This window comes from Pelophylax lessonae, assembly GCF_965119305.1.
Source record: "Pelophylax lessonae genome assembly, chromosome: 6".
Lineage (NCBI taxonomy): Eukaryota > Metazoa > Chordata > Amphibia > Anura > Ranidae > Pelophylax > Pelophylax lessonae.
The window spans coordinates 258046349-258071667 of record NC_138773.1 but is presented as its reverse complement, the minus strand read 5'-3'; the positions used below and the strand labels follow the sequence as shown (position 1 = coordinate 258071667).

The 25319-nt window shown below is 41.6% G+C and overlaps 1 protein-coding gene across 1 annotated transcript in view; it reads right to left on the bottom strand.

Annotated features, from left to right (window-relative positions):
• The window catches only part of B3GALT1 (beta-1,3-galactosyltransferase 1), a 462810-nt gene that overhangs the window by 284039 nt on the left and 153452 nt on the right, over positions 1-25319 (bottom strand). The window lies entirely within an intron of this gene.

The window sequence follows — 25319 nt, the reverse complement described above, 5'->3', positions numbered from 1 at the left end:
GAGACGATCAATGGGACTGGAAGAAGGACCTGGCTGATGCCTACCATTATACAGATGGCAGCATAACTCCCAACTTGAGGGCTGTCCCTTTTCCTCATTTGTCCCTCATTTTAGTCTAATGTATACAGCTGTATTAAAAAGGCACTATTTATCTATTACAAAGTGTTTTATAGTGCTAAACCTTTTTTCCTTTTTCTAAATTGTTGTATTTGGACATTTTAAAAGTCAATAAAAAAGGAAGAGTAGTGGTAAAAAAGTACCTAAGGGTTTAACCATTTTTTGTGTGTTATTTCAACATGTAACTGGGTGTGTCTTCTACCTACCCCTCTTTCCTATATCAAAAAATTGGGAGGTATGAAAACAAGACACCCCAAGAAGCTGAAATATTGATCAAAAAGGGTGGACAAATTTGTGGACGCTCTGGATGAGCATTGCTATTGTAGAGTTTTCCACAAATGCTTATCTAAAAATACATAATAGTCTTTTAAAAATTGATAACTCTTCTTAATTCAGAGTAGGACAAGAGAAGAGACGGGTTCCAAGGTTTAGAAGTAAAATGTTAATATGCACCATAGCACATTTTTCTCTTACAGAAAAAAAAGACATCAAAACCGTTCAGCCATTTACTAAAGAAAAATCAAGCCCAGGAATTTATATAGGCATGCACATTTTACTCCATAACAATACTAAAATTTCATTTGCAGCTCTGCCAAAAGAAATTCTCAACAGACGCAAGAGCATAACCTGATCTTTTCATTGTGCGAAGAGCAGGTTAGGTTACTCAGAAAAGCCATATTTTACCCTTTACTTTTCCCAAGCAGGCATGAAATAATTCATTGTAGAGGACATAGAGGACAAGCACATTTAGGAGGTGGTGCTGTAATATATTAGCTACTATGCGGTCCCTGAAAACATGTAAACATAGTTAGCACTGGGAAACCTACACAACTTCTTCCAATTTTGCAGAATTTTGGCACTAAATTAGATCAGATCTTCATGTCAGCCCTCACGGGTTACCAATGCAGCTTGAAGATTAAAAAGCACTGGTTTTGTTGTCATCGCATGCACGGGTTTAACAAAAAGAATGTAAGCAAGTAAGCATAAGCATATGTTAAAGATACATTACCAAAGGTCATCATAAGTGTAAAACGGTCAGTTACATTTTCAGAAGGCCTAGAAATATAGGTAGTAAAATACAAATCTCGCTCAGTAAAAACAGAGCCAGACAGGGAGTTCTCAAGAAAGGTACCTCCAACACTCCTGAATTGTTAGATTTTTCCTCTCTTTTTTCACCTTCTCATTATTTTATTCTTGATACTGAATTCCTGTATGTATTTCTGAACATCAGCTGGTATATAAAGACAAGTGGGGCTTACTTTGCTTACTGTATGTACGTGCATGTATTCTTTGTGGTATATACTATTTAGGGGTAGAGATGTACAGAACTGTTCGCCGGCGAACAGTTCCCGGCGAACTTCGCATGTTCGCGTTCGCCGCTGCGGGCGAACATATGCGATGTTCGGTCCGCCTCCTATACATCATCATTGAGGCAAACTTTGACCCTGAACATCACAGTCAGCAGACACATTCCAGGCCAATCAGCATACCTCCCTCCCACCTCCTATAAATAAGCAAGGGCAGCATCCATTTTAGATCATTTCTGTGTTACTGAGAGCAGGGAAAGTGCTGCTGCTGCTGTTATGGCTGGGGACAGTTCCCGGTCTTGTTAGCCAGTGTTCTTGGTACACTCCTGCTGTAAGGACAGCACCCCAAAAAGCCCTTCCTAGGGCTGGTATTTGAGGTTTTTTTTGGATAGATAGATAGATAGATAGATAGATAGATAGATAGATAGATAGATAGATAGATAGATAGATAGATAGATAGATAGATAGATAGATAGATAGATAGATAGATAGATAGATAGATAGATAGATAGATATTGTCCCCAAAAGCCCCTTTGAGGGCTGGTATTTGAGTATTTTTTTAATATATATATATATATATATATATATATATATATATATATGTAGCATGTCCAGAACCAGAAAAAAATTCATATAGGTGTAAAAGGGGTTCCCACCATCCCTGCTCTACTGAAAATTATCTTTTTTTCTGGTTCTGGACATGCTACAGAGCTGAAACTTCACAGGTACACTTTTTAGACCCCCTATACACTAAATCACACAAAAAAAGTTCTTAAAAATTGTCATTTTTGATAGAGAGCAAATTATTGGAAAACTTAAAAATAAAAAATTTATTGTCTAGGGGGTCTAAAAAGTGTACCTGTGAAGTTTCAGCTCTGTAGCATGTCCAGAACCAGAAAAAAAATAGAATTAGGGTTAGAGTTAGGGTTAGGGTTAGGGCTAGGGTTAGGGTCAGGGCTAAGGTTAGGGTTATTTTTAGTGCTTAGGGTTAAAGTTAGAGGGGTAGGGGTAGGGCTACTAACTCTAACCCTAAGTATCTCACCGTAACCCTAACCCTCTAACCATAACCCTAACCCTCTAACCATAACCCTAACCCTCTAACCTTAACCCTAACCCTCTAAGCCTAGCCATAAAAATAACCCTAACCCTAAACCTAACCCTAGCCCTAACCCTAAGCCTAACCCTAGCCCTAAGCCTAACCCTAGCCCTAAGCCTAACCCTAGCCCTAACCCTAATTCGTATTTTTTTCTGGTTCCGGACATGCTACAGAGCTGAAACTTCACAGGTACACTTTTTAGACCCCCCAGATGCTAAATCCAAAGAAACTTTTTATTTTTATATATTTTTTTAATTTTTCCAATAATTGGCTCTCTATCAAAAAATTAAAATTTTTAAGAACTTTTTTTGTGTGATCCCTCTCCGGCATGCCACAGTCCAGGTGTTTGTCCCCTTGAAACAACTTTTCCATTACTATTGTGGCCAGAAAGAGTCCCTGTGGGTTTTAAAATTCGCCTGCCTATTAAAGTCTATGGCGGTTCGCCCGGTTCGCCGGTTCGCGAACATTTGCCGATGTTCGCGTTCGCCGTTCGCGAACGGCGAATTTTAGGTTCGCGACATCACTATTTAGGGGTATGGGCCACTCTACACTGTAATTTTTTGTCCATGTATTCTTTGGTTATAGATTGGAACAGTGGAGCAAATTTATTTTCTGTATTATAGGTACAAATATCCAAGAATGTGATACGACATACCTAAATATTTTGTACAAATTGTATAAATGTGCTTATATGAACCTTATTGCAAAATCATTCTTGTGGTGTGCTTACTCTTAATACTTAGAAAGAGAGATTTCCTGAAACTCTATTATAGTCATTGAGGCTGACCATCACTTGGACAAATAAGGAGGCTCAAGGAGTAGGAATTGCAAGACCAAGCTTGAATTTTACAGGAAAAAAATGTAGAATCATTTCTATAACATTGCTACTGGCAGCTTTTTTTTTTTTTTTTGTATAATATGGCCACTTTGTGAGACAAAGTTGTATATTTATGGCCAACAATTTGAACAACACATCACAATTGTAGAAAATGTCCCCAATCTCTCTGGTCACAAATCAATGCGATTTAAAAAAAATACTATAAACCCAAGGTTCTGACCCCAAGAGACCCACTAACTTGCACATGATCAGTACTGCATGCTACAATTTTACCCACCAGCAATTGGCGTAGTAACAATCAAGCTGAAGCCACCTATGCCAATAATCATTAAGTTCTCTATTTATTAATTTCAAGCATCTGCCAGAGGTCACTATTTTTATACCCCTTACCCTTCTGTTGTGAATACCCAGCTGTCAGCCTATCTTGGACATGCCAGGGGTGGGGCAAAATCTCCCCAATGAAACAACTCAATGCTCATCGTAAATTTATGAAAGTCTGGCAGGACTGGCTGGACATCCCAGGTCAAGGTCCACCTCAGTTGATTATGGATAGGTTGTTGCTAGCGTGAAGAAACATCCCTATTTGTGTTTCCTGGATAGAATTTTCTTGTGAAGCATGGAAGTATGGGTATAGCCTTGTACCGGTGTTTCTTCTAATTAATGTATAAGTAACCTGCCTATTTCAGTGTTATCAACTGTTTAATGTAACATTAGGTGGAATGATACAGGTTGTCATTATCACTCCTGTATTGCAATACAAGGTTTGCTGGTATGCTACATATAATACTCTATGTTCTTTGTATTTTCTCATTTTTATACCAATATAAAGTTTGGGGGGGATCTTCCCAATGGAAGAGAATGAAAATTAAATTGAAACCCATCCCAACCACACTTCACCAAAATAGGTCAAATCAATTTTAGGGGATTTTTTTTTTTTAAGGGGGGGGGGGAGAAAATCTACTTTTTACAAATGTACAACTTACATGAACTAGAAGGGTTGTGTGACCCATGGGGCCCGCAGTGCTGCTACTGTAGGTGTATAAAAATAGGTCTTTTGTATGGAATGAAACAAGTATAGATATAACATTTGTAACATTAGAAGACCAAGTCATACTATGCATTGCATCAGACTGCAATAAATTCTCATCTGGAGAGAATGTCCCTATAGATTCACTATCTATAACATCTAAAAGGTTCCATCTATATTCCATTACTGAGTGCAGATATAAAAAAAAAATCTAAGAAAGAAAAAAGAGCAGTCATTGCTATATTGATTCTCACACATATGCTATTTACACCTGTTTTGGTCAGCCTTTTTTGTATTGTACTTGTATTTTCTTTTTTCCATGGATCTTGACAAACCATGAAGTGTCTATAAGATTCAGCTTTTCCTAATCTCTAGTGCTGCTCTCTGACTCACTCTATTCCATTACTACTAAAGATGGAGACATTAGCGAAAAGAAACAGTAAAGGAAAAGCTGGGTTTCTTTTTCACTGATGCACTAAACTCAGTTGAGAAAAATAAAAAAGGTTGAGTTGGCGATCAAGTGTTTTAATAATATATGTTTGATTTTTTAATATATGTTTGATTTTTTTTTGATTGCTATGCACAAATGGCTATAGAATATTGTAGTGTAAACTGCCTACTTGGTAGAGTCTCACAGATCCTACTGTGCTGACCTTGTTTCTTCATCTATCTGCTTGTGGACACATGACCATCACACTCATCTAAGCTTGATGGACTATAAACAGCTCCACTCTTCTGATAGGGTTTTCCACAAGAATTGGGACTAGGTTTGTGACAATTTTCACCCATTAAGTCAAAACAGCATTTTTGTGGTCAGATGATGATGCTGGATGCAATAAACATTCCAAAGTTCAATAGGGTTGAGGTCAGGGTTCTATAAAGGTTACTTGAGTTCCTCCACATTAAGCAGGTCATACTATGTCTCTTTAAATCTGGCTTTGTGCACACGGTCACAGTCAAGCTGGGACAGAAAAGGGCCACAGCTTTCGAAGTACAGAACAGTCAAAAATGTCTTTGCATGGTATAGTACCCTTCATTGAAAACACATAAACGTAATACCTTGCATGATTTATCACGTACTTTTGTCCATATAGTGCAGACACGATGGTTATGTCTACAAACATTTAGCCCTATTAAGTAAACACAGGCACATGGTCTGTGCCCTTAAAGTTGTTTTAAAGGCTGAAGGCTTTTTACCTGCATGCATACTATGCATGCAGGTAAAAAACCTCTAGTGTACAGCTCCCCTTTCAGCCTCCACTTATACTTAACCCCCCCCCCCCCTCCAAAAAGTCACATACAGTAGCTGCTGACTTTTAATACTAGGACACTTACCTGTCCTGGAGTCCAGCGATGTCGGCACCGCAGCTGATGTTTCCATCGGCTGTCGGGTGCTGCCGCCGGCATTGCCGGTGCGGTGCCGTCTCCCAGAGGTGGGGAAGGGTACCTGTCAAAAAACAGGTACCCGTTCCCCTCTCCACCCTGAAAGGTGCCAAATGTGGCACCGGAGGGGGGGGAGGAAGCAAATGAGCGGAAGTTCCACTTTTTGGTGGAACTCCGCTTTAACCAAGCCCAATTCTGATCCAGCGGCATGCGTGAGAGCATTAACTCTCCCAGGGTCTCTCCTTCCTCATTGGCTGAGCCAATGACTCCCACTGTTGTCAATCACAGCCAGTGAGGAGGTAGCAGGCCTTGTCCACGCTGTATGTGTCTCATAGACACATAGAGGCCTGGGAGCGAGCACGCAGGAGTGCCTCCAGAGCAAGCAGCACTCATGGGGGGAGGGGCCAGGAGTGCCAGCAGGGGACCTGAGAAGAGGACCAGGGCTGCTCTGTGGAAAACCATTGCACAAAACAGGTAAGTATAACTTTTTTTTTTTTTTTTTTTTAAAGCGAACCTTTACAAATGCTTTAATGTCAACTAAGTGCTCCCTGATACCTGAAACATGAAGCATGCACTGAGCAGTGCAGCTCCATACACACAAATACTTGCAAAATTGTTTGTTTCACATCACACTGTGCCACATCAACATGAACATATCCTGCAGCAAATAGGTCTGGCTCTAAACTAATTACACTAATAGAAGGACTGACCCAGGAATCAATCTCTGGATGCGTGCAGCTTTTACTAAAACTCTTGTATCTCTCATTAGCATTAAGGTGTTTAGGATGGAGATGTAAACGGTTACACAGCTAGAAAGGGAGTCTGGAAACCTAGAACCCCCCATCTACTGGAAGGGGTCTATGTATAATGTATGTCTATGTATAAAACGTGTGTTGTACGTGTAGCACCCTACAAGGTAGGTGCTAGGTAAAAGTATAGTGGGCCTTGGCTGCCTAACAGCAGGGCCATGATTTTCAGCTGGGCTGTCATGTCTCCAAGGTGTGGCTGCTGAGAGGGAAGTCTCCCCACTGGCTCCATGAGAGGATTCTCATTGGGTAGTGGAGGAAACCCAATCAGAGGCACATTCATGCCTATATCTGCCCCAGAAGGCAGATTCTGCCGCAGAGGATTCTGGGAGTGGGTATAAGTTTGAAGGGAGCGCATGATGCAGTGTCTTTGGTGGGAAGCAGAGTCCCAGGAGGGAGAGTACGGCTGTCTCTCCTCCTGTCAGAAAGATCGGGTGTCTCGGGTGGTCTGCCTGAGAATCCAGAGAGAGCTGAGCTGGGCTGCAGAGAGGATCCGGTGTGCAGAGGACCAGCGGAGAAAGAGGGGTTCCGTTCCAGGAAAGCATTCCAAGTTCATGAGTACTGTGAACTGCCCCTAGGGGTCTGCCCAGCTTAAAGGGGACCACTCCGGTGAGGGTCCCTGGGATCCAGGAGCTAGCTAGCGGTAAAGGCGGTGCCTAGTGAGAGGACCCTGAAGTGTCAGAGGGGGTGCCTAGTGAGAGGACTCTGAAAGTGTAAAGGGGGCGCCAGCGGTTGGGCCATGAAGATTTAAGTGTACAGCGTGCAGTGTACAGTTTTAAGGGTTGCGGTAGCACAAGCAGTTACAAGGAGCTACCTCAGTCAGTAAAGGGCTGGAGGGAGCTGTTCATTGGACTTTTGAGCTAAACAGAGTGTCAGGAGTCAAGTGTCACTACATTCCTGGATCTTCTGAGTTAACCAGAGTGTTAAAGTCGAAGTTCTAACACAGTTCAGCAAAACAGTATCTCCAAGCGCCAGGAAGCGTTGGTCGGCATTCAGCTGGCGTCAAAACAGCGTCAACAGGAATTTTTCTATCAAGTGTTTTAGTTAACCACTTAAACCCCCGGAGGATTTGGCTGCTCAAAGACCAGGCCCTATTTTGCGATTCGGCACTGTGTGACTTTAATGGACAATTGCGCGGTTGTGCGACGCTGTACCCAAATTAAATTGATGTCCTTTTTTCCCCACAAACAGAGCTTTCTTTTGGTGGTATTTGATCACCTGTGTGATTTTTATTGTTTGCGCTATTAACAAAAAAAGAGCGACAATTTTGAAAAAATAACAATATCTTTCACATTTTTTTATATGAAATTTAAAAAAAAATTTAAAAATCAAAATTTTTTAACATTTTAGGATAATTTGTTTTCTGCTACATATTTTAGGTAAAAAAATCGCAATAAGCGTATTTTGATTGGTTTGCGCAAAAGTTATTGCATTTACTAAATACAGGAAAGATTTATGTAATTTTTATTGTTTTTTTTTAACTAGTAATTGCGGCGATCTGCGTTTTTTTGTGGGACTGCGACTTAGCGGCGGACAGATCGGACCACTGACTGACATTTTTGACACTTTTGGGGGTACCAGTGACATTACTACAGTAATCAGTGCTATACATATGCACTGTTACTGTAAAAATGACACTGGCAGGGAAGGGGTTAACTTTAGTGGTGATCAAGGGGTAAAGTATGTCCCTAGGGGCGTGATTCTAACTGTGGGGGGCGTGGCTTGTGATGTAATCACAGAGACATACGATCCTACATAGCAGGATCGCATAGCCTCTGTCATTACTTCAGGGAGAATGACAGACGGCTGTGTTTACATTAGCCGTCTGTCTTTCTCCCTCTCCTGTGGGAGATCGGGAGTGGCCGGCGGCCATCGGAGCCGCCGGTCACACGCGCTGGTTAGGCAGGGAATGAGCGGGGGCGGGAGCGTACCTCCTGCGGTGCATGCTCCCCCCCCCACAGGCTATTTGGCAAGCGATGTAGTACTAAGTCACTTTGCCTGTAAGCGGCTGCGTGCCGCAGTAAATGTACAGGAGGCGGTCGGCAAGTGGTTAAACCTAGTTGAGCCAGAGGAGTATGCCACTCATTCCCTTCTCCCATCCCCATTACAAAATAAACAAAACAAACCAAAGATGCCGGAATGGTTCTTGTCTCCAATCTCACCCTTGGATATTCAACTTAAATGTGTTGAAAGTGTTACCGGTAACAATGGCAGACCCATATCAGGCTCAATGCCTTGAAATATTGCTACATGCGGATATGACAACATTTGCACATTTACAATGAAAGTCGCCGTATTTTCTCTAATATGTTTTGTTTCTATGTAGTCATTGCCATCTAGTGGCCATAGTGCTTTTTTTATATATCTAACTCAAATCAGGTAAAAAATGCATTGTGGCCACTAGGTGGTGTTGACAATATAGGAACTGCATATATTAGAGAAATTACAGTAACTTTTGTTCTAAATGTGTGGATGTTGTCACATCCGCACACCAAACATTTTATACATAGACCCCAAAATGTTATTAAACCCATGAATTAAAAAAAAAACACACACATTGCCGTAGACTTCAGAACTTACCATCATTGCTGGGTGGTTTTCTTTTTAGAGATTTTTACTGCTATGCATTCCATGTCTCCATATTTACCACTCCCTGGGTCCAGTTTCCAGGTAGATTCATCCCTTTACAGGGAGACCCATGGAGCAACATTTTTAGGTGCACCTGTGTGCATCTACAGCAAGCCACAGACTGTCAGGAAGCAACCCCCTTCTCTTGCTTCTCCCTGTATCTGCACTGTTCTTTCTATACAGCGCAAGAGACATGCTTCAGGACCTGGAGCCAGCAGTGGCGTTTATATGGCAATACAAGATTAATGGCTATATTAATTTAGAACTTTAGTCAGAAAGTGAAGTCCTGCTAGTTCCCTTCAGGCTGGCCCCTTTTGCAGGTATTGTTATATAAAACATTACAAAATACGTGTCTATACTATTTAAAATCCAGTAATACACTGTCTCACCCTGCTCTGCACATGCTCAGTTGCTCTCCATTTTTAGGCATTGCTGCATTTTAGAGGCCGATCTGCTGACAGCCTTAAAGTGGAATTAAACCCTCCTATCCTTTACAGCCAAGGAAACTGCTTCTGTTTGATCTGAAACTGCCATGTTGCTGCACATGTAATCAGTTATGACCCCAGCCATTTGAAGGTTTGACAGTTTTAGTTAAGGACACAAGCAAATATGACAGTTAGTAATTTTTTTTTATTTGCTGTTTTTTCCTCCAACCAAAAGTATTGGGACGCCTGCCTTTACACACACACATGAACATTAATGGCATTCCTTTTTTTAGTCTGTAGGGTTCAATATTGAGTTGGCCCACCCTTTGCAACTATAACAGCTTCAACTCTTCTGGGAAGGCTGTCCACAAGGTTTAGGAGTGTGTCAATGGGAATGTTTGACCATTCTTTTAGAAGTGCATTTGTGAGGTTAGGCACTGATGTTGGAGAGAAGGCCTTGCTCACAGTCTGTGCTCTAATTCATCCCCAAGGTGTTCTATCGGGTTGAGGTCAGAACTCTGTGCAGGCCAGTTAAGCTCCTCCACCCCAAACTCACTCATCCATGTCTTTATGGACCTTGCTTTGTGCACTTGTCCAAATCATTTGGTGGAGGGGGGATTATGGTGTGGGGTTGTTTTTCAGGGGTTGGGCTTGGCCCCTTAATTCCAGTGAAGGGAACTCTTAAGGCGTCAGCATACAAAGACATTTTGGACAATTTCATGCTCCCAACTTTGTGGGAACAGTTTGGGGATGGCTTCTTCCTGTTCCAACATGACTGCGCACCAGTGCACAAACAAGGTCCATGGATGTGTGAGTTTTGGGTGGAGGAACTTGACTGGCATGCACAGAGTCCTGACCTCAACCTGTTAGAACACCTTTGGGATGATTTAGAGAGGAGACTGGGAGCCAGGACTTCTAGTCCAACATCAGTGCCTGACATCACAAATGCGCTTCTGTAAGAATGGTCAAACATTCCCATAGACACACTCCTAAACTTTGTGGACAGCCTTCCCCAAAGAGTTGAAGCGGTTATAGCTGCAAAGGGTGGGCCAACTCAATATTGAACCCTATGGACTAAGACTGGGATGCCATTAACTAGTTCCAGACCGCCCGCCGCAGTTATACGACGATACTTTGACGTTAAATACCGGGGTTATGGCAGCAGATAGCTGCCATAACCCCATATTTTTCTAAACTGCAGGCGATCCGCTTTCACATAAGGGTGGTCCCAGTGGCGGATTCGCCGTGGGTTCACCCTTACGGTGCGGCGGGAGAGGTGCAGTCCCCCTCTCACCACTTCCCGGTCTGCGCTCCTCACAGGCAGTAAGTCGAGTGATGGCAAGATGGCCCTCGCTCGACTCTATGGCCTTGGAGGACCAGAGCGACGTCAAACGTCACCTCCTAGCAACGCATTTAAGGAGCCCATTTTTTATTTCATTTCCTTTTTGGTGTAGATGTGAGATCTGAGGTCTTTTTGACCCCAGATCTCACGTTAAAGAGGTCCTTTCATGCTTGTTTCTATTACAAGGAATGTTGTTACAGTGTTCAAACCACACATGTGAGGTATCGCCGCGATCATTAGATCATTCAATAATTTGAGCCCTAGACCTCTTTGCAAATACGGTGTGATTAAAAAAAAAAATATTGCAACACTCTCCATTTTATTCTCTAGGGCAGGGTTGGGGAACCTTTTATCTGCCAAGGGCCATTTGGATTTTTGTAACAACATTCGGGGCCATACAAAATGTATGCATAAATGTAATAGGCATTGCTTTGCGGCAAAAAAACGCTGTAAAAAATTGCGTGACTTTGAGGTCACAAAAGTGTGAAAGGGGCCTTCAGTAATCAAGGTATAGTGTGCCCCTTTTCAATGCAGAGTGACGGCAGCGTGCCCCCTTTCAATGCAGACTGACCACAGCGTACCCCCGTTTAATGCAGACTGACCACAGTGTGCCCCCTTTCAATGCAGACTGACCACTGCATGCCCCCTTTTAATGCAGACTGACCACTGCTTGCCCCCGTTTAATGCAGACTGACCACAGTGTGCCCCCTTTCAATGCAGACTGACCACAGCCTGCCCCCTTTCAATGCAGACTGACCACAGCGTGCCCCCTTTCAATGCAGACTGACCACAGTGTGCCCCCGTTTAATGCAGACTGACCACAGCGTGCCCCCTTTCAATGCAGACTGACCACAGCGTGCCCCCGTTTAATGCAGACTGACCACAGCGTGCCCCCTTTCAATGCAGACTGACCACAGCGTGCCCCCTTTTAATGCAGACTGACCACTGCGTGCCCCCTTTGAATGCAGACTGATCCCAGTATGCCCCCTTTTAATGCAGACTGACCACAGTGTGTCCCCTTTCAATGCAGACTGACCACAGCGTGCCCCCATTCAATGCAGACTGACCACAGCGTGTCCCCTTTCAATGCAGACTGACCACAGCATGTCCCCTTTTAATGCAGACTGACCACAGTGTGTCCCCTTTTAATGCAGACTGACCACAGCGTGCCCCCATTTAATGCAGACTGACCACAGCGTGCCCCCATTCAATGCAGACTGACCACAGCGTGCCCCCTTTCAATGCAGACTGACCACGGCGTGCCCCCTTTCAATGCAGACTGACCACAGCATGCCCCCTTTCAATGCAGACTGACCACAGCGTGTCCCCTTTCAGTGCAGACTGACCACAGCGTGCCCCCTTTCAATGCAGACTGACCACAGCGTGCCCCCTTTTAATGCAGACTGACCACTGCGTGCCCCCTTTCAATGCAGACTGATCCCAGTATGCCCCCTTTTAATGCAGACTGACCACAGCGTGCCCCCTTTCAATGCACAAAGCCAGTGCTCTTACCTGCAGTGGCGGCTTCTCCTCGAGTCCTCCCGCCTCCTCCTCGACCAATGGCATGTGTTCGCCTTCTCGGCCAATCAGGAAACGGGTTTAAAAAAACCCGCTTCCTGATTAGCCAGGGGGAGGATCCGTGTTACAATAGCGAATTTTCATTCGCTATTGTCACACAAATGGGCGGGCTCGGGGTGCACTGCCCTGCGCCCCGGGTCTACTCTTTTCTGAGACTCACACTGTTAGGACGGAGCCATCGGCTCCTTCTGACACAGCGGCACAGGGGGGGGGGGGGCAGACGCAATGATTGTGCGGGCCGCAGGTTCCCCACCCCTGCTCTAGTGTCTCTGCTAAAAAAAAAAAAAAAAATATATATATATATATATATATTGATGTATATATAAGGTTTGAGGGTTCTAAGTAATTTTTTAGCAAAAGAAATGATTATAACTTAAAGAAATAGGCCCAGAAATGGTTAAAGTTCATGTGGCAGGCGTCCTAATACTTTTGGTAATATAGTGTACATGGTTGCTAAAAGTAGCATATATGTTTCTTCTGCTTTCAGTCATAAGTTTAATAAATGATGTTGCAGTCACCACACAAGTCTCCCCCCCCCCAACCATTGTGCATATTTCATAGAAGTCGGACGAACCCAAATGCGCTAACTTTTAATTCTTCTTTGCAGCTTTCAGATTAAATTGCATTATCATGTGTATTGTGTGCAACAAAGCCTTCTGAAAATCTCAAACTAGAGTTCCAGGATGGACTCCACTGAGAGTTAAAAAACAAAATGATTAGAATAGCTTAATTGCCTCATTTAAATGGAATAATGTAAATTGTTTTCACACTAAATGGTCTCAATAGCTTTTAATATATTTCCACTTGGATGTTAGTGAAACAAAAATAAGTTTACAGAGAGTAAATAAAAACATGGAAAACCCTACTAAGCAATTTTCCTGAAAACTGACAACACACTCCAACCCCCCCCACCCCCTAGAAAAAAAAAAACCCTACAGGATTATGTTGCCCTCAAACCCATAGATGTGATGTGTTGTGCATGAATTTAAAAATGTAGGACTTGTATGGTCACTCTTCCAAGCACTAATAGCAGTCCCTGTAATTCTCTTAAAATCAGAATATTTTAAAACAAATAACTATTAATGTCTGCTTCATACCTACGCAAATATGACAATCTTAAACAGTGGAGGGTGGTTGGTGTTACAGTAGGTAGTAGATAAATAAACACTGTACACTGGCAGATGAGGAATTACGTTTATGAAAATTAACTGATGGAATGGAAGGTTTTTTATCTTAATGCATTCTATACATTAAGATAAAAAATCTTCTGTCCGTAACAGCCGCCCTAGTCTCCTCTAATACTTACCTGAGCCCAATCTCTATCCAGCAATGTCCACGAGTCCCTGGGCCATCCGGGACTCTTCCTTCTGATTGAGACACAGCAGGGGCGCCATTGGCCTCCACTGCTGTCAATCAAAGTCAGTTAGCCAATCAGGAGAGAGAGGGGGCTGTATCGAATGGCAGCTCCGTGTCTGAATGCACACACGGAGCTGCAGCTTGGCTCGGTTGCCCCCCATAGCAAGCTGCTTGCTGTGGGGGCACTCAAAAGGAGGGAGGGGCCAGGAGCTGGGAAGAGGGACCTAAGAAGAGGGGAACCCGGGCTGCCCTGCGCAAAACCATTACACAGGGCAGGTAAGTATAACATGTTTGTTATTTAAAAAAAAAAAACTAAAAGGCCTAAAAATGTGAGTTTTGCTGACTTTTGAAGCATTTTTGCATTAGGCCTCTTGCACACGATACTCCTGTTTGAGCATCTCCTGGCCTCTTGCACACGATACTTCTGTTTGAGCATCTCGCGGCTTGAAAAAGCTCAGTACAGCTTTTTGAGCTAAAATACAGCCCATTAATTGTAATGTGCCTATGCACATAGGCGCGTAAACAAGCACTGTGCATTCTTCAGTAAGAACAAAATAGAAAAATCTGCATTTTTGGTCAGTAATTTAAGCCTCAATGCACGCAAATACTCACGAATACTCGTGAATACTCGCAAATACATACAAAAAAAAAGGTCTGGAAAAAGTAGATGCTCAAAGAGGAATATTGTGTGCAAGAGGCAAAAAGGAGATGCTCAAACAGGAGTAATGTGTGCAAGAGGCCTTAGCGTTTGTTTAGCAAAACTACACTCCCAAAAAACCTTGAGACTCAAAAATGCTCATACACACCAGATAGCTGTGTTTAAGAATTGTTCAGCAATCGAGTGTTTTTACAGCTGAAAAGCTCCTCTTCGAAAGGAGCTTCCAGCCTGAAAACGCCCCTGCCAAAAACTGCTGATAAAATCCTATGTGTGCATGGACACATAGGATACCATGTTGGGGACTTTGCTGGCTAAAAAAAAAAAACCTGACAGCTAAAACAGCCAGTGTGAGTGAGGCCTTAAAGCCAGCACTCACTGACCTGTCTAGCTGCAGGTACTGTGGAGCAATAAGTTTTCAAAAATCCCAACAGAGACTCTAAGTCCAGGTGCAGACTATTTATTTCCAGTGTACAGCTTTTAGATCACCTGCTGTTTGTTTAAATTAGAAGGCCTGCAGGCTTGCCATGTCACAGCTGCCAGAGAAAACAAGAGCTGCCAGTGCAGTGCTTCTGTTGTGAACTTTAAGGATAAATGAATCCACAGTGCTGGTAGCTAATGAAGTCAGTTACAGCATGTTTGTAATCTCATGTAAACTTTGTTAGGGCTTTGATCACACTTGCTGCATGCTAAAACTATCAGTTTTAGTGGGCAGGCTGGTGTTCTGTACCGGTGATATCTTGCCTTGTTACAATGCAAGGCACAGTTTAAATGCTTTTTTTTTTTTTTTAACTTCTACCGATCAAAGCTGTGGTATGGAAATGGATGGTGACTTTAGGTGAGCTTGGTTGTCAGGGATACCACATGCAGGCATCCAGCAAGGGTGATCAGATCAGTTTGCTGCACCAAGGAATCAGGACTCCGATGGATAAAGGTGTAAATAAGTTTGTTAAGCAAAATGACACACTCCAATACCAACACCAGTAGACCATAAACAAGTAAACAAAATATAAATGCTAGCAGTACCAAACCCCAATAGAACCTAACAAACTACATACAAAGGATGGAGCAAACAATAGCAGGACAGGACAGGGACAGGAGACAAAGAAAGCAGGGAGCCAGGTACAGGAAGCAGGGTACAGGGAACAGGACTCAGGATCAGAATACAGGTTTCAGGATGCAGGTTTCAGGATCAGGCTCAGACAGGGACAAGGCTAGCAGAGGAAATACTGAAGCCCTGAGCCTCACTGAAGGGCGGGCTTATATTCCCTCAGCAGTCCTCCTCAGGTGCAGCTTAATTAAAAGTACAGTCCAGCTGCTGGGAAACACCCGCTGGTGGGCCCTGGAACTGCGTCCCTCAGTTCCAGGAACCACAGTGCCACCAGCATGTGACCCACGTAATGACACTGATCCTGACATTAGTGCATTGTTGAAAAATGTAGCATGTCACACAACATCATCACGTCCCCTGTGATAAACCGCGTAGGGCGGAGCCTGGGCTGTCGTAGACTAGAATTATGTACTAGGAAGTCACAGTGGCATTTCTCTTTGTAAGCAATGCAAGTCAATTTTCAACGAATGTGACTTCGGTTTTAATAAATAGTCCTTTTTTTAGTTTCAATACATTGTTTATTGAGTTTTCAATATTTGAACAGACCCATTGTATAAAATGCGATGTGATAAATAATAATAATAAAAAAAAAACACAAGGTAGAATAGTTGAACAGAACAGAAAATGGACCATACAGCTCTGGTCTCAAAAAAAAAGAAAAAGAAAGAATAGGCAAAGAGTACTTCATATGTACAGTGGGTCTGTATGGATTCAATGACCTCCTTTAAATCAGAGATTTTTGAGCTTTTCCAATGTCTGACTAAAGATATTCTCGCCGCTAAGAATATGTGGATCACCACTGTTCTCAAGGATGGGGAGATAATCTCCACACCTAGTGATAATAAGGCAAGGCCCAGGGATAATGGGAAGGGGAGGCCCAATAGTCCATTTTTAGAATACTACACCAATGGAGACAGTTTCTGCTCTTTTTGGCTCGTTTAGTTGAGTGAAACAGCATGGCCACATGAATGTCAGACACCCTTAAACCCTACACCCATTTCCATGGATGGGAGTCTAAGTGTGCAAGTAGGTACCTTAGTGGACATGAGGTCCTGGTGAAACCTCTGCAAGTACCTAGGAGACCCTAGTAATCGCACAACAACGAGTTATAGGACCTTGCGTTATATATGTGGGTCATAGTATTAAGGTGACTGCATTGTAAGCACTGAGGTGGCACAAGATGAAGAATTACGGTTCATGGCATTGATTCACACTGGTGTTTGGGCTAACAGCACTGGAAGGTTCAAGAGCATTTATGTGTGCACTGGATATGAACTTATATTTGATTTAGATTTTTACTATGTAGTATGAAAGCACACGGACTATATATATGACTGACACGGATGTCGACCTGGTACATTATTAATGTATTGTGGTATATTTTCTTTCACAATCTTTGGTTATCTTTTCCTGGTCACATTCTTTAGTGTTATTGGTATTTGTATACATGTTGAAATTATATTATATAGTATAGATATTCGCAGTATGACGCTGGTAGTGTAGCACTATTTATTATTCTATTCAGGTAATCATTATTGGAACTCAAATGGTGTTAGCAGCTACCATATTTCTTATTTCATTGTACTTTTTTTTTATATTTTCTTTGTTGTAAACTACACATGCTGACTAACTGAATCATGAATCTATTACTAAGGCTAATACTAAGACTGGAGCCTTTCAAAAACCTTCTTTTGCAAAAGCCTACAAGCAGGCAATTTCAGCAGCATATGCTTTATAAAACTCCAACACGACATTATGCTAATTAGAATTCATACAACTTTACAAATTGCTTTCTGGTAATTACATACTCGAATGTGCCAAATCTTTATATATATATAGCTCTTTTTTTTCTTCCTCCTGCGTCGCTCATTTGTTTGAGGTCGTCAACCTTATTTTCACATTAAATATTGAATGTTCCCATATATTTCATTTTTAGCTCTCTTTCTGCGGTTATTTCTGGTATCTTCCCTATTGTTCCTGTAAGTTCTCTTGATTTACAAGTTGGCAGTTTTCCCTGATGGCGCACTAGGGGTTCTGAGTCCTGACATTATTCTACAGCTGGGGATTCCTGGAATCATTCAAGTTCACGGCTAACTGCTGAAATAAGTGCCCATAGTCTACTATAATTTATATACTTGCAGGGGAGAGAACAGAAATGTGAGCTGTCATTGCTGACCTGTTTGTAAAGTTGCTGGCTGCATGGGTGTCATCTATATCCTAATTGTTCTACTGGGCAAAAACATGCAGGATCTGAATTTAAACTTTACAGAGTACATCCGGTGAATGCTTGCTCCAGGTCAGTGACACAAACTAGAACTATGTCCTTCTATTTAGCATTTAAACTGGTTCAAAAGGTTTAAGGTTTTTTTTTTTTTTAATTAATGCATTCTATGCATGAAGATAAAAAACCTTCAGTATGCAGCTCCCCTAGCAACCTCCCCCAATACTTACCCAATCCAACAACATGCATGAGAGTGACTGCTCTCCCGGGTCTCTGCCTCTTCATGGGCTGAGAGACAGCAGAGAGATCCATTGGCTCCAGCTCCTGTCAATAACAGCCAGTAAGAAGGGAGTGGGGGTGGGGCAAAGTCCTGTTCTGTGTGTCTTATGGACACACAGAACTGGGCTCGGGAGTGAGCATGCACGAGTGCCCCTATAACAAGCCCCTTGCTATGGGGGCTCTTGGAAAAGAGAAACAGCAAGAAGTGCCGGTGGGGGAACCGAGCAGAGGAGGATCAGGGCTGCTCTGTGAAAAACCAGTATAAAATGTTTGTTATTTAAAAAAACAAAAACCTTTAATACCATTTTACTTATAAGTGTATCTGCCCTTACAGTTTTCTCTCAGTCGCCTTGCAAAGTCTCACAAATACCTGAATGTTTATCTGTGTGCCTAGCTGGTGTTTCTCTAGTGTGGGAGGTGCTTTTACTAGAGGAAGGCATAGATCCGTGTCCCTGCTTTGCAGTAACACAGGATTCATTCATTCCTTCCTTGTTGACAGAATGGCAATCTGCCTTGTGTACATAGGCAGATTGCCATTCTGCCTGTGTACAGAACCATTAGTGGGTGCCGGCGAAAATCGGGTTCGCAAGACCCACAGATCAGCTCCTGCTGTATAGAATCACAGCGGGAGTGAGCAACCGCTGGTGCGCACTCACGCTCAACCCCGAAAGGTTTTGGGAAACCTTTAAATCATTAGGTTAGAGCCTAAACCTTCAATTACATTTTTGTTTAAAAGAAAAAAAAAAAAAAAACCTCCCCTCCCCAGTGTTCAAGCATCTGATGACTTACCTTACTTTTCACACTTCTGTCAACCACTAGGATCCCCACTCCAGCCACCTTGAAGAATTCAGTACTTATGAGCATGGACAACAATGTGACTCTCTTACTGCCCCTCCCACAACATGGTACTCTGTGCCTGAGCAGCCAGGCATCAGGCCCAAGCCCTGTTATATGAATGTTGACACACATACAGTGGGGAGAATAATTATTTGATCCCCTGCAGATTTTGTAAGTTTGTCCACACACAAAGAAATAAAAGGGTCTATCATTTTTTATCATAGGTGTATTTTTAATGATAGAGACAGAATATCAACCAAAAATCCAGAAAAAAAACACATAAAACAAACACAAAAACAAACTAAGTTGCTGTTCATTGCGTATAATAAGTTTTTGATCCCAAAGCAAAACATGGCTTAGTACTGGGTGGAGAAACACTTGTTGGCAAGCACAGAGGTAAGACGATTGTTGAAGTTGGTGACCAGGTTTGCACACATCTTAGGAGAGACTTTGGTCCACTCTTCTTTACAGATCTTCTCTAAATCCTTAAGGTTTGTTGGCTGTCTCTTGGTAAATCAAAATTTTAGCTCCCTGCATCAATTTTTATAGGGTTAAGGTCTGGAGACGGGCTACTCCACTCCATGACCCTAATGTGCTTCTTTGTTGCCTTGTCGGTATGTATTGGGTCACCGTCATGCTGAAATCAAAACAAATGTAGAGCTCACTGTTGTAATGTCCTAAAGACTGTCTGCCACATCCCTGAGAATATAGAAACACAAGAAAAGAGCGGACCCTCAGATGGGACTTTGTAAGCAGAGAGTAAATGGAGTAATACGAGTATAAAATTAATGATTTTTTTTCACATAAGTAAAAAAGTAACAAATATCACATTACAAAATTATTTTAAAAATTGATCATCCATATGAGTACACATGTACCATTGGTTCAATCAGCGAAGCCGGGTGGGTAACAGGGTGTAGATACCCAACCAGACATAGGTTCACACTGACATATCCATATCGAACATGTTTCGGAACATAAAAATTCCTTCTTCAAGGGAAAATAGGAACAGGGTACTTAGGTACAATTGGGTTCCTATCTGTTGATCCTTGTAGGTGAACAACGTGGCAGAACCCTTGAGTATTTGCTTTTTGAAGCCTTTCTTCCATCCCTTGGCCCTGATATACATGGCCTTATTTCAGAGCCATCCCCACAGTCAAGCATGGAGGTGGAAACATAATGCTTTGGGGTCATTTCTCTGCCAAAGGTACAGACCGACTTTGCTGCATTGAGGGGCCAATGGATGTAATAGATGAAAACCTTTTTCACTCTGCCAGAACACTGAAGATGGGTCATGGATGGGTCTTTCAGCATGACAATGACCCAAAACATACTGCCAAGGCAACAAAGGAATGGCACAAGAAGAAGCACATTAAGGTCCAGACCTTAATCCCATAGAAAATGTATGGAGGGAGCTGAAACATTGAGTTGCCAAGCAACAGCCAAGGAACCTTAAGGATTTAGAGTAAAGAGTGGACTAAAATTCCTCTTGAGATGTGTGCAAACCTGGTCACCAACTACAAGAAATATCTTACCTCTGTGCTTGCCAACAAGGGTTTCTCCACCAAGTACTAAGACACGTTTTGCTTGGGGATCAAATATTTATTTTACTCACTGAGCTGCAACTCAATTTAGAACATTTGTATCATGTTCTTTGGAGGGGATTTTTGGTTGATATTCTGTCTTTGTAAGAGGGCAAACAAAATCAGCCAAATAATTGTTTTCCCCAGTGTACACAACAGTGAATACATTTGTGGTAAGCATTACATCCAATGAAATAATGCTTCTCCTGAAAAGTGATTACATTAAAAGCAAATGTATACCGGCATGCCTTTGGTATGTCACAGGAAAATTAAAAAAAGAAAAGAAAGTGTGAGAACAGGTGAAAAGAGATAAACGATTGCTTATTTTTCAAAGATATTCTTAAATGGCCTTTACAGATTTGATGATAAATAACTGCATTATATTGATATTTCAAACTCAACATTGTCTGTAGATGGTATCTTATAATAAGTCCGTTAGCCTATTTAAATAAAAAAAAAAAAAAAAGTAGCCCTGTTTGGTATCATCGTGTACACCACATTGAACATGGAGAAGAGAAAGCAAAGGCGAGAATTGTCAGAGGAGAACAAAAAGAACATTACATACTATCAAAGGTAAAAGCAATAAGACCATCTCCAAGCAGCTCAATGTTCCTGTAATTACAATTTCGAATATAAGGAAGTTTAAGGTCCATGGGAGTGTAGCCAACCTTCCTGGGCATTGCCACAATAGGAAAATTGATCCCAGATTGAAAAGAAGGATAATGCAAATTGTAGACAAACAGCAGAAAACTTCCAAAGAGATACAAGGTGAACTTCAAGGTCAAGGTACATCAGTGCAGACTGCACCATCTGTGGTCACAAAGGTAGAAGAACCAATAGGATTCCACTGTTGAAGGAAAAATATAAAAAAGCCAGACTGGAATTTGCTAAAATATTGATGAACCACAATGCCACCGGGAGAATGTAATTTGGACACATAAGGCAAAAATCCAACTTTCTGGCATGTCACACAGAAAAAAAAAATGAATGATATGAAAGCGGCTCAGTTATGTTTTGGGGCTCTGCGTCTGGCACAAGTTGCTGCAAATCTGTGCAGGGTACAACGAAATCTCAAGACTATCAAGGAACTCTGGAATAAAATATGTTTCCAATCATCAGAAAGCTCTGTCGTAAGTCATGGGTATTCACAATCACCCAAGAATGGCCAACAACAAACCACTGGACTATTTTGAAGTGGCCATCCAGGAGCCTTGATCTGAACTCTACTGAACATCTTTGGGAAAATAACTGAAAACATGAGATCTGAAGAAGGTACCCTTTAAATCTGACACAGCTGGAGCAGTTTTCTCAAGGAGAGTGGGCCAAACTATCAGCTGGCAGGTGCAGAAATCTCATGGAGAGCTACAGAAATTGCTTGTTGGCAGTGATTGCCTCTATAGGTTGTGCAACAAGCATTAGATTAAGAGACCCATCATTTTTTCCAATACATTTTCATTTGTTTTGTTATTTGAAATATTAAATTGAATCAAAAATTCAAAGTAGAGTCTAATTTTAATTAAATATGGAATGAACAGTGATGGACGGCAATTACTTGTGTCTGTTGCAATTTTTTTTTCAAATATTTAGAAACAATATTTAATGCTCTAACAAAAAGGAAAGGAAAAATAAAAAATATATTTCAAAAGAAGAACTTTTCTACTTTGACCATAGATACTTCAACAACTACTAAATGTAAGGCTAAATTGAGGTTTCTGGTGTACCACATAAGGAATTTATTTGCAAATTAAATCATTTCTATAGACTAAAAGGAATAAAAGGAATGTCACATGTAAAACAAAAAAAAATAAATAAATAAATAAAAATGTAAAAATAGCTACAAACAAAGGATGATTAGATTGGGTTTTTATGGCAATGTAGGGTTAACATGGGATTATTCAGTGTTACCAGTGTTGTAAAAGGAACGAAGGGAATGTCACAGGTAAAACAAAAAATAAAAATGTAAAAATAGCTACCAACAAAAGGAGAATTAGATGGGGTTTTTCTGGCAATGTAGGGTTAACAAGGAATTAAGGTGTTACCAGTGTTGTACATAACCTTATGTACACAATATTATCATTTATATCATCATATCAATGAGTGCCAACATTTAAAAAACTTTTTTTCCATATATATTTGGTAAATGTACGCATATGTACTTGGAAGCAGCTATATTTGTTTATTACATAGTAGGCTCTGCTTCCTGCTTAGAAGATACTGTCTTCCCAGTCCTGTCCCTCAGTGTAAGCTCGTGAGTAATTTGCACGCTTACTCAATTAACTAAGCTAGAAGCCCAAGCATGAATACGTAATTTTTTTTTTATAAACAAAAATTGACCACTAGATGTAATATAAACAACACATTTCATCACTTTCTATTTTACATTCTGTTGTACAAAAATTTTCTTAACTTTAGTAACCTCTTCATTTTCGATATGCGACTAGCATGCAAAAAAAAACCCGGATAATCTATCGTCCGATTATCCGATCGTGTGTATGGGCCATTAGGCTGTGGCTGCTTTAGAAAGAAAATAATCATGAATCAGAAACTGAATACATTTTGTTTTGATGCACCTGAAATGTATTTAAACTCCAGATTAGATCGTACTTTAATCCCACTTGCCCCTTTAGCCCCCAGTCACACCAGTATGACTTCAGGCACGACATACGATTTCAAGTAGTTAGATCTGAGAAATAGTTAATTTATTACTTTTTCAGGACTTCAGCACAATTTCACTGCCATAGACTATAATGTAAATCGAAGTAGCACTGAAGTCTTATTCAATCCTTACAAATCTCACAGAAGTAGTACTGTAGTAGTGCTAAAGTAGTGTTAAAGTTGGACTTTAAATCGCACTACTTTAAATTGTACCAAGTGTGACCGCAGGCTTGTACTAAAATGATGTGTACTTAGGTCACACTTGGGCCAGAAACCTTGGCCTACAATGGGTAGTCTGATCTATTTATCACTTGCTTGAGATATTCAGTGCTATGTATGTGCAACGTAATTCTCGACAAGCATTTAAGTAATTGCAGACCCTTACATATACCCAGTGAAGTGACTAGCCTCAGGTGCTACCCAGAGATTAAACAAATCCTCTTACATAATTTTTACCTGTTAATCCTGTTATTCCGCAGCCATCTACTGTCTACAGCATTCTATATTACACATTTTATACAGCTTTCCGAAACTTCCAGAGGCAGGAATCGAACATCACATGCTGCACAGCACAAAGAGGAGAGCTGAGTGTAATATGAGACCCGAGTGGAGGAAATGCCTACAACCCCCGTCTACAGTGTCTCATAGGGAAACATGCACAGCTGAAGCTGTCAATTACAGGCTGTGTTCTGGAGCTTCTCAGCCTGACCCTTTCAATCCCTTGGAGTCTGTACAACCTGTCAAAAATGACTCATGCAGACATTAGAGGAAGGAGGCAGCAGACAGAAATCATATGGATTGAGGCAGGTACACACTATAGAAGAGGATGTTCTGTTCATTTATCATTACAGAGGTTTACAACCACTTGAATGGAAAATGTGTCTACCTGCAAGCAGGCAGGGAGATGCCTTTTCAATTAGGTCCTCTGGGGAACAGGCTGTGACTCCTGAACTGACTTACCCACTGATCCAAAGTACAAGCAGATTAATTGGTCAGAATTAAAAGTATATTTCTATTCAAAACTTTTCATTTTCAGTTTTTGGTTTGCTGTGTCTGGTTGAGTAGATTTCCCCTTGCTTCCAGTCCTGCAGAAATTCTCAAGATGACCATACTCTATACAATCAAATTGTACAATCTTCTTTAGATCTACCATCAACTACATAGTGCAAGGAACTGCCCGATTTAATGCAAATTGAATAGGTTGTTTAGATGTGTCTTCCTATTATGCAGTTTTGGTAAATTGGACAACCTGAACTGGGCAGTTTTCCTCTGAACAGGTCTCTCTACTGAGTTCCCCTCACCTATTGTTCTGGTGACAACTGTACAATTTGGGATTTATCATTACTTTCTCCCCCCGTTACAATAATCACCAACACTGGGATTTATCATTACTTTGTCTCCCCGTTACAATCATCACCAACACAGATAAAGGTAGTAAATCTCACTAAAGATGCATGTGAAAATGTGGAGCCGCACACAGATAGATGAAATCAAAAAGGGTGTCTTTATTCTTCAAAATCATTCAAAACAAACAGACAGTGTGAGGAACAGAATATGTCCAAGGTAGACGCGTTTCACGGCACGAACGGCCGCTTACTCATTACCACCGTGGTAATGAGTAAGCGGCCGTTCGTGCCGTGAAACGTGTCTACCTTGGACATATTATGTTCCTCACACTGTCTGTTTGTCCTGGATGATTTTGAAGAATAAAGACACCCTTTTTGATTTCATCTATCTGTGTGGGGCTCCACATTTTCACATGCATCTTTCCGGACGGCGGATCTAGCCAGCACCAGATTGGACACACACCTGAGCGGCATTCCCTGCCCCTTCCCCCTTCACATTGAGTAAATCTCACTAGTTTGGACACAGCAATAAAAATGTGACACTTTCCTACTCCATACAAAACAAACAAAAAAAGTTTTTGGTAGAGATAAACTTTAAGTGGCTGTAAACCTCGGACATAAAATATGAAAAATGCAAAGGCATAAAGTGCTGGTATGCATCGCATACCAGCACATTATGTGAAACTTATTTGAAAACAAAGCTTTCCAGCGATGCAATGTCATCATTGG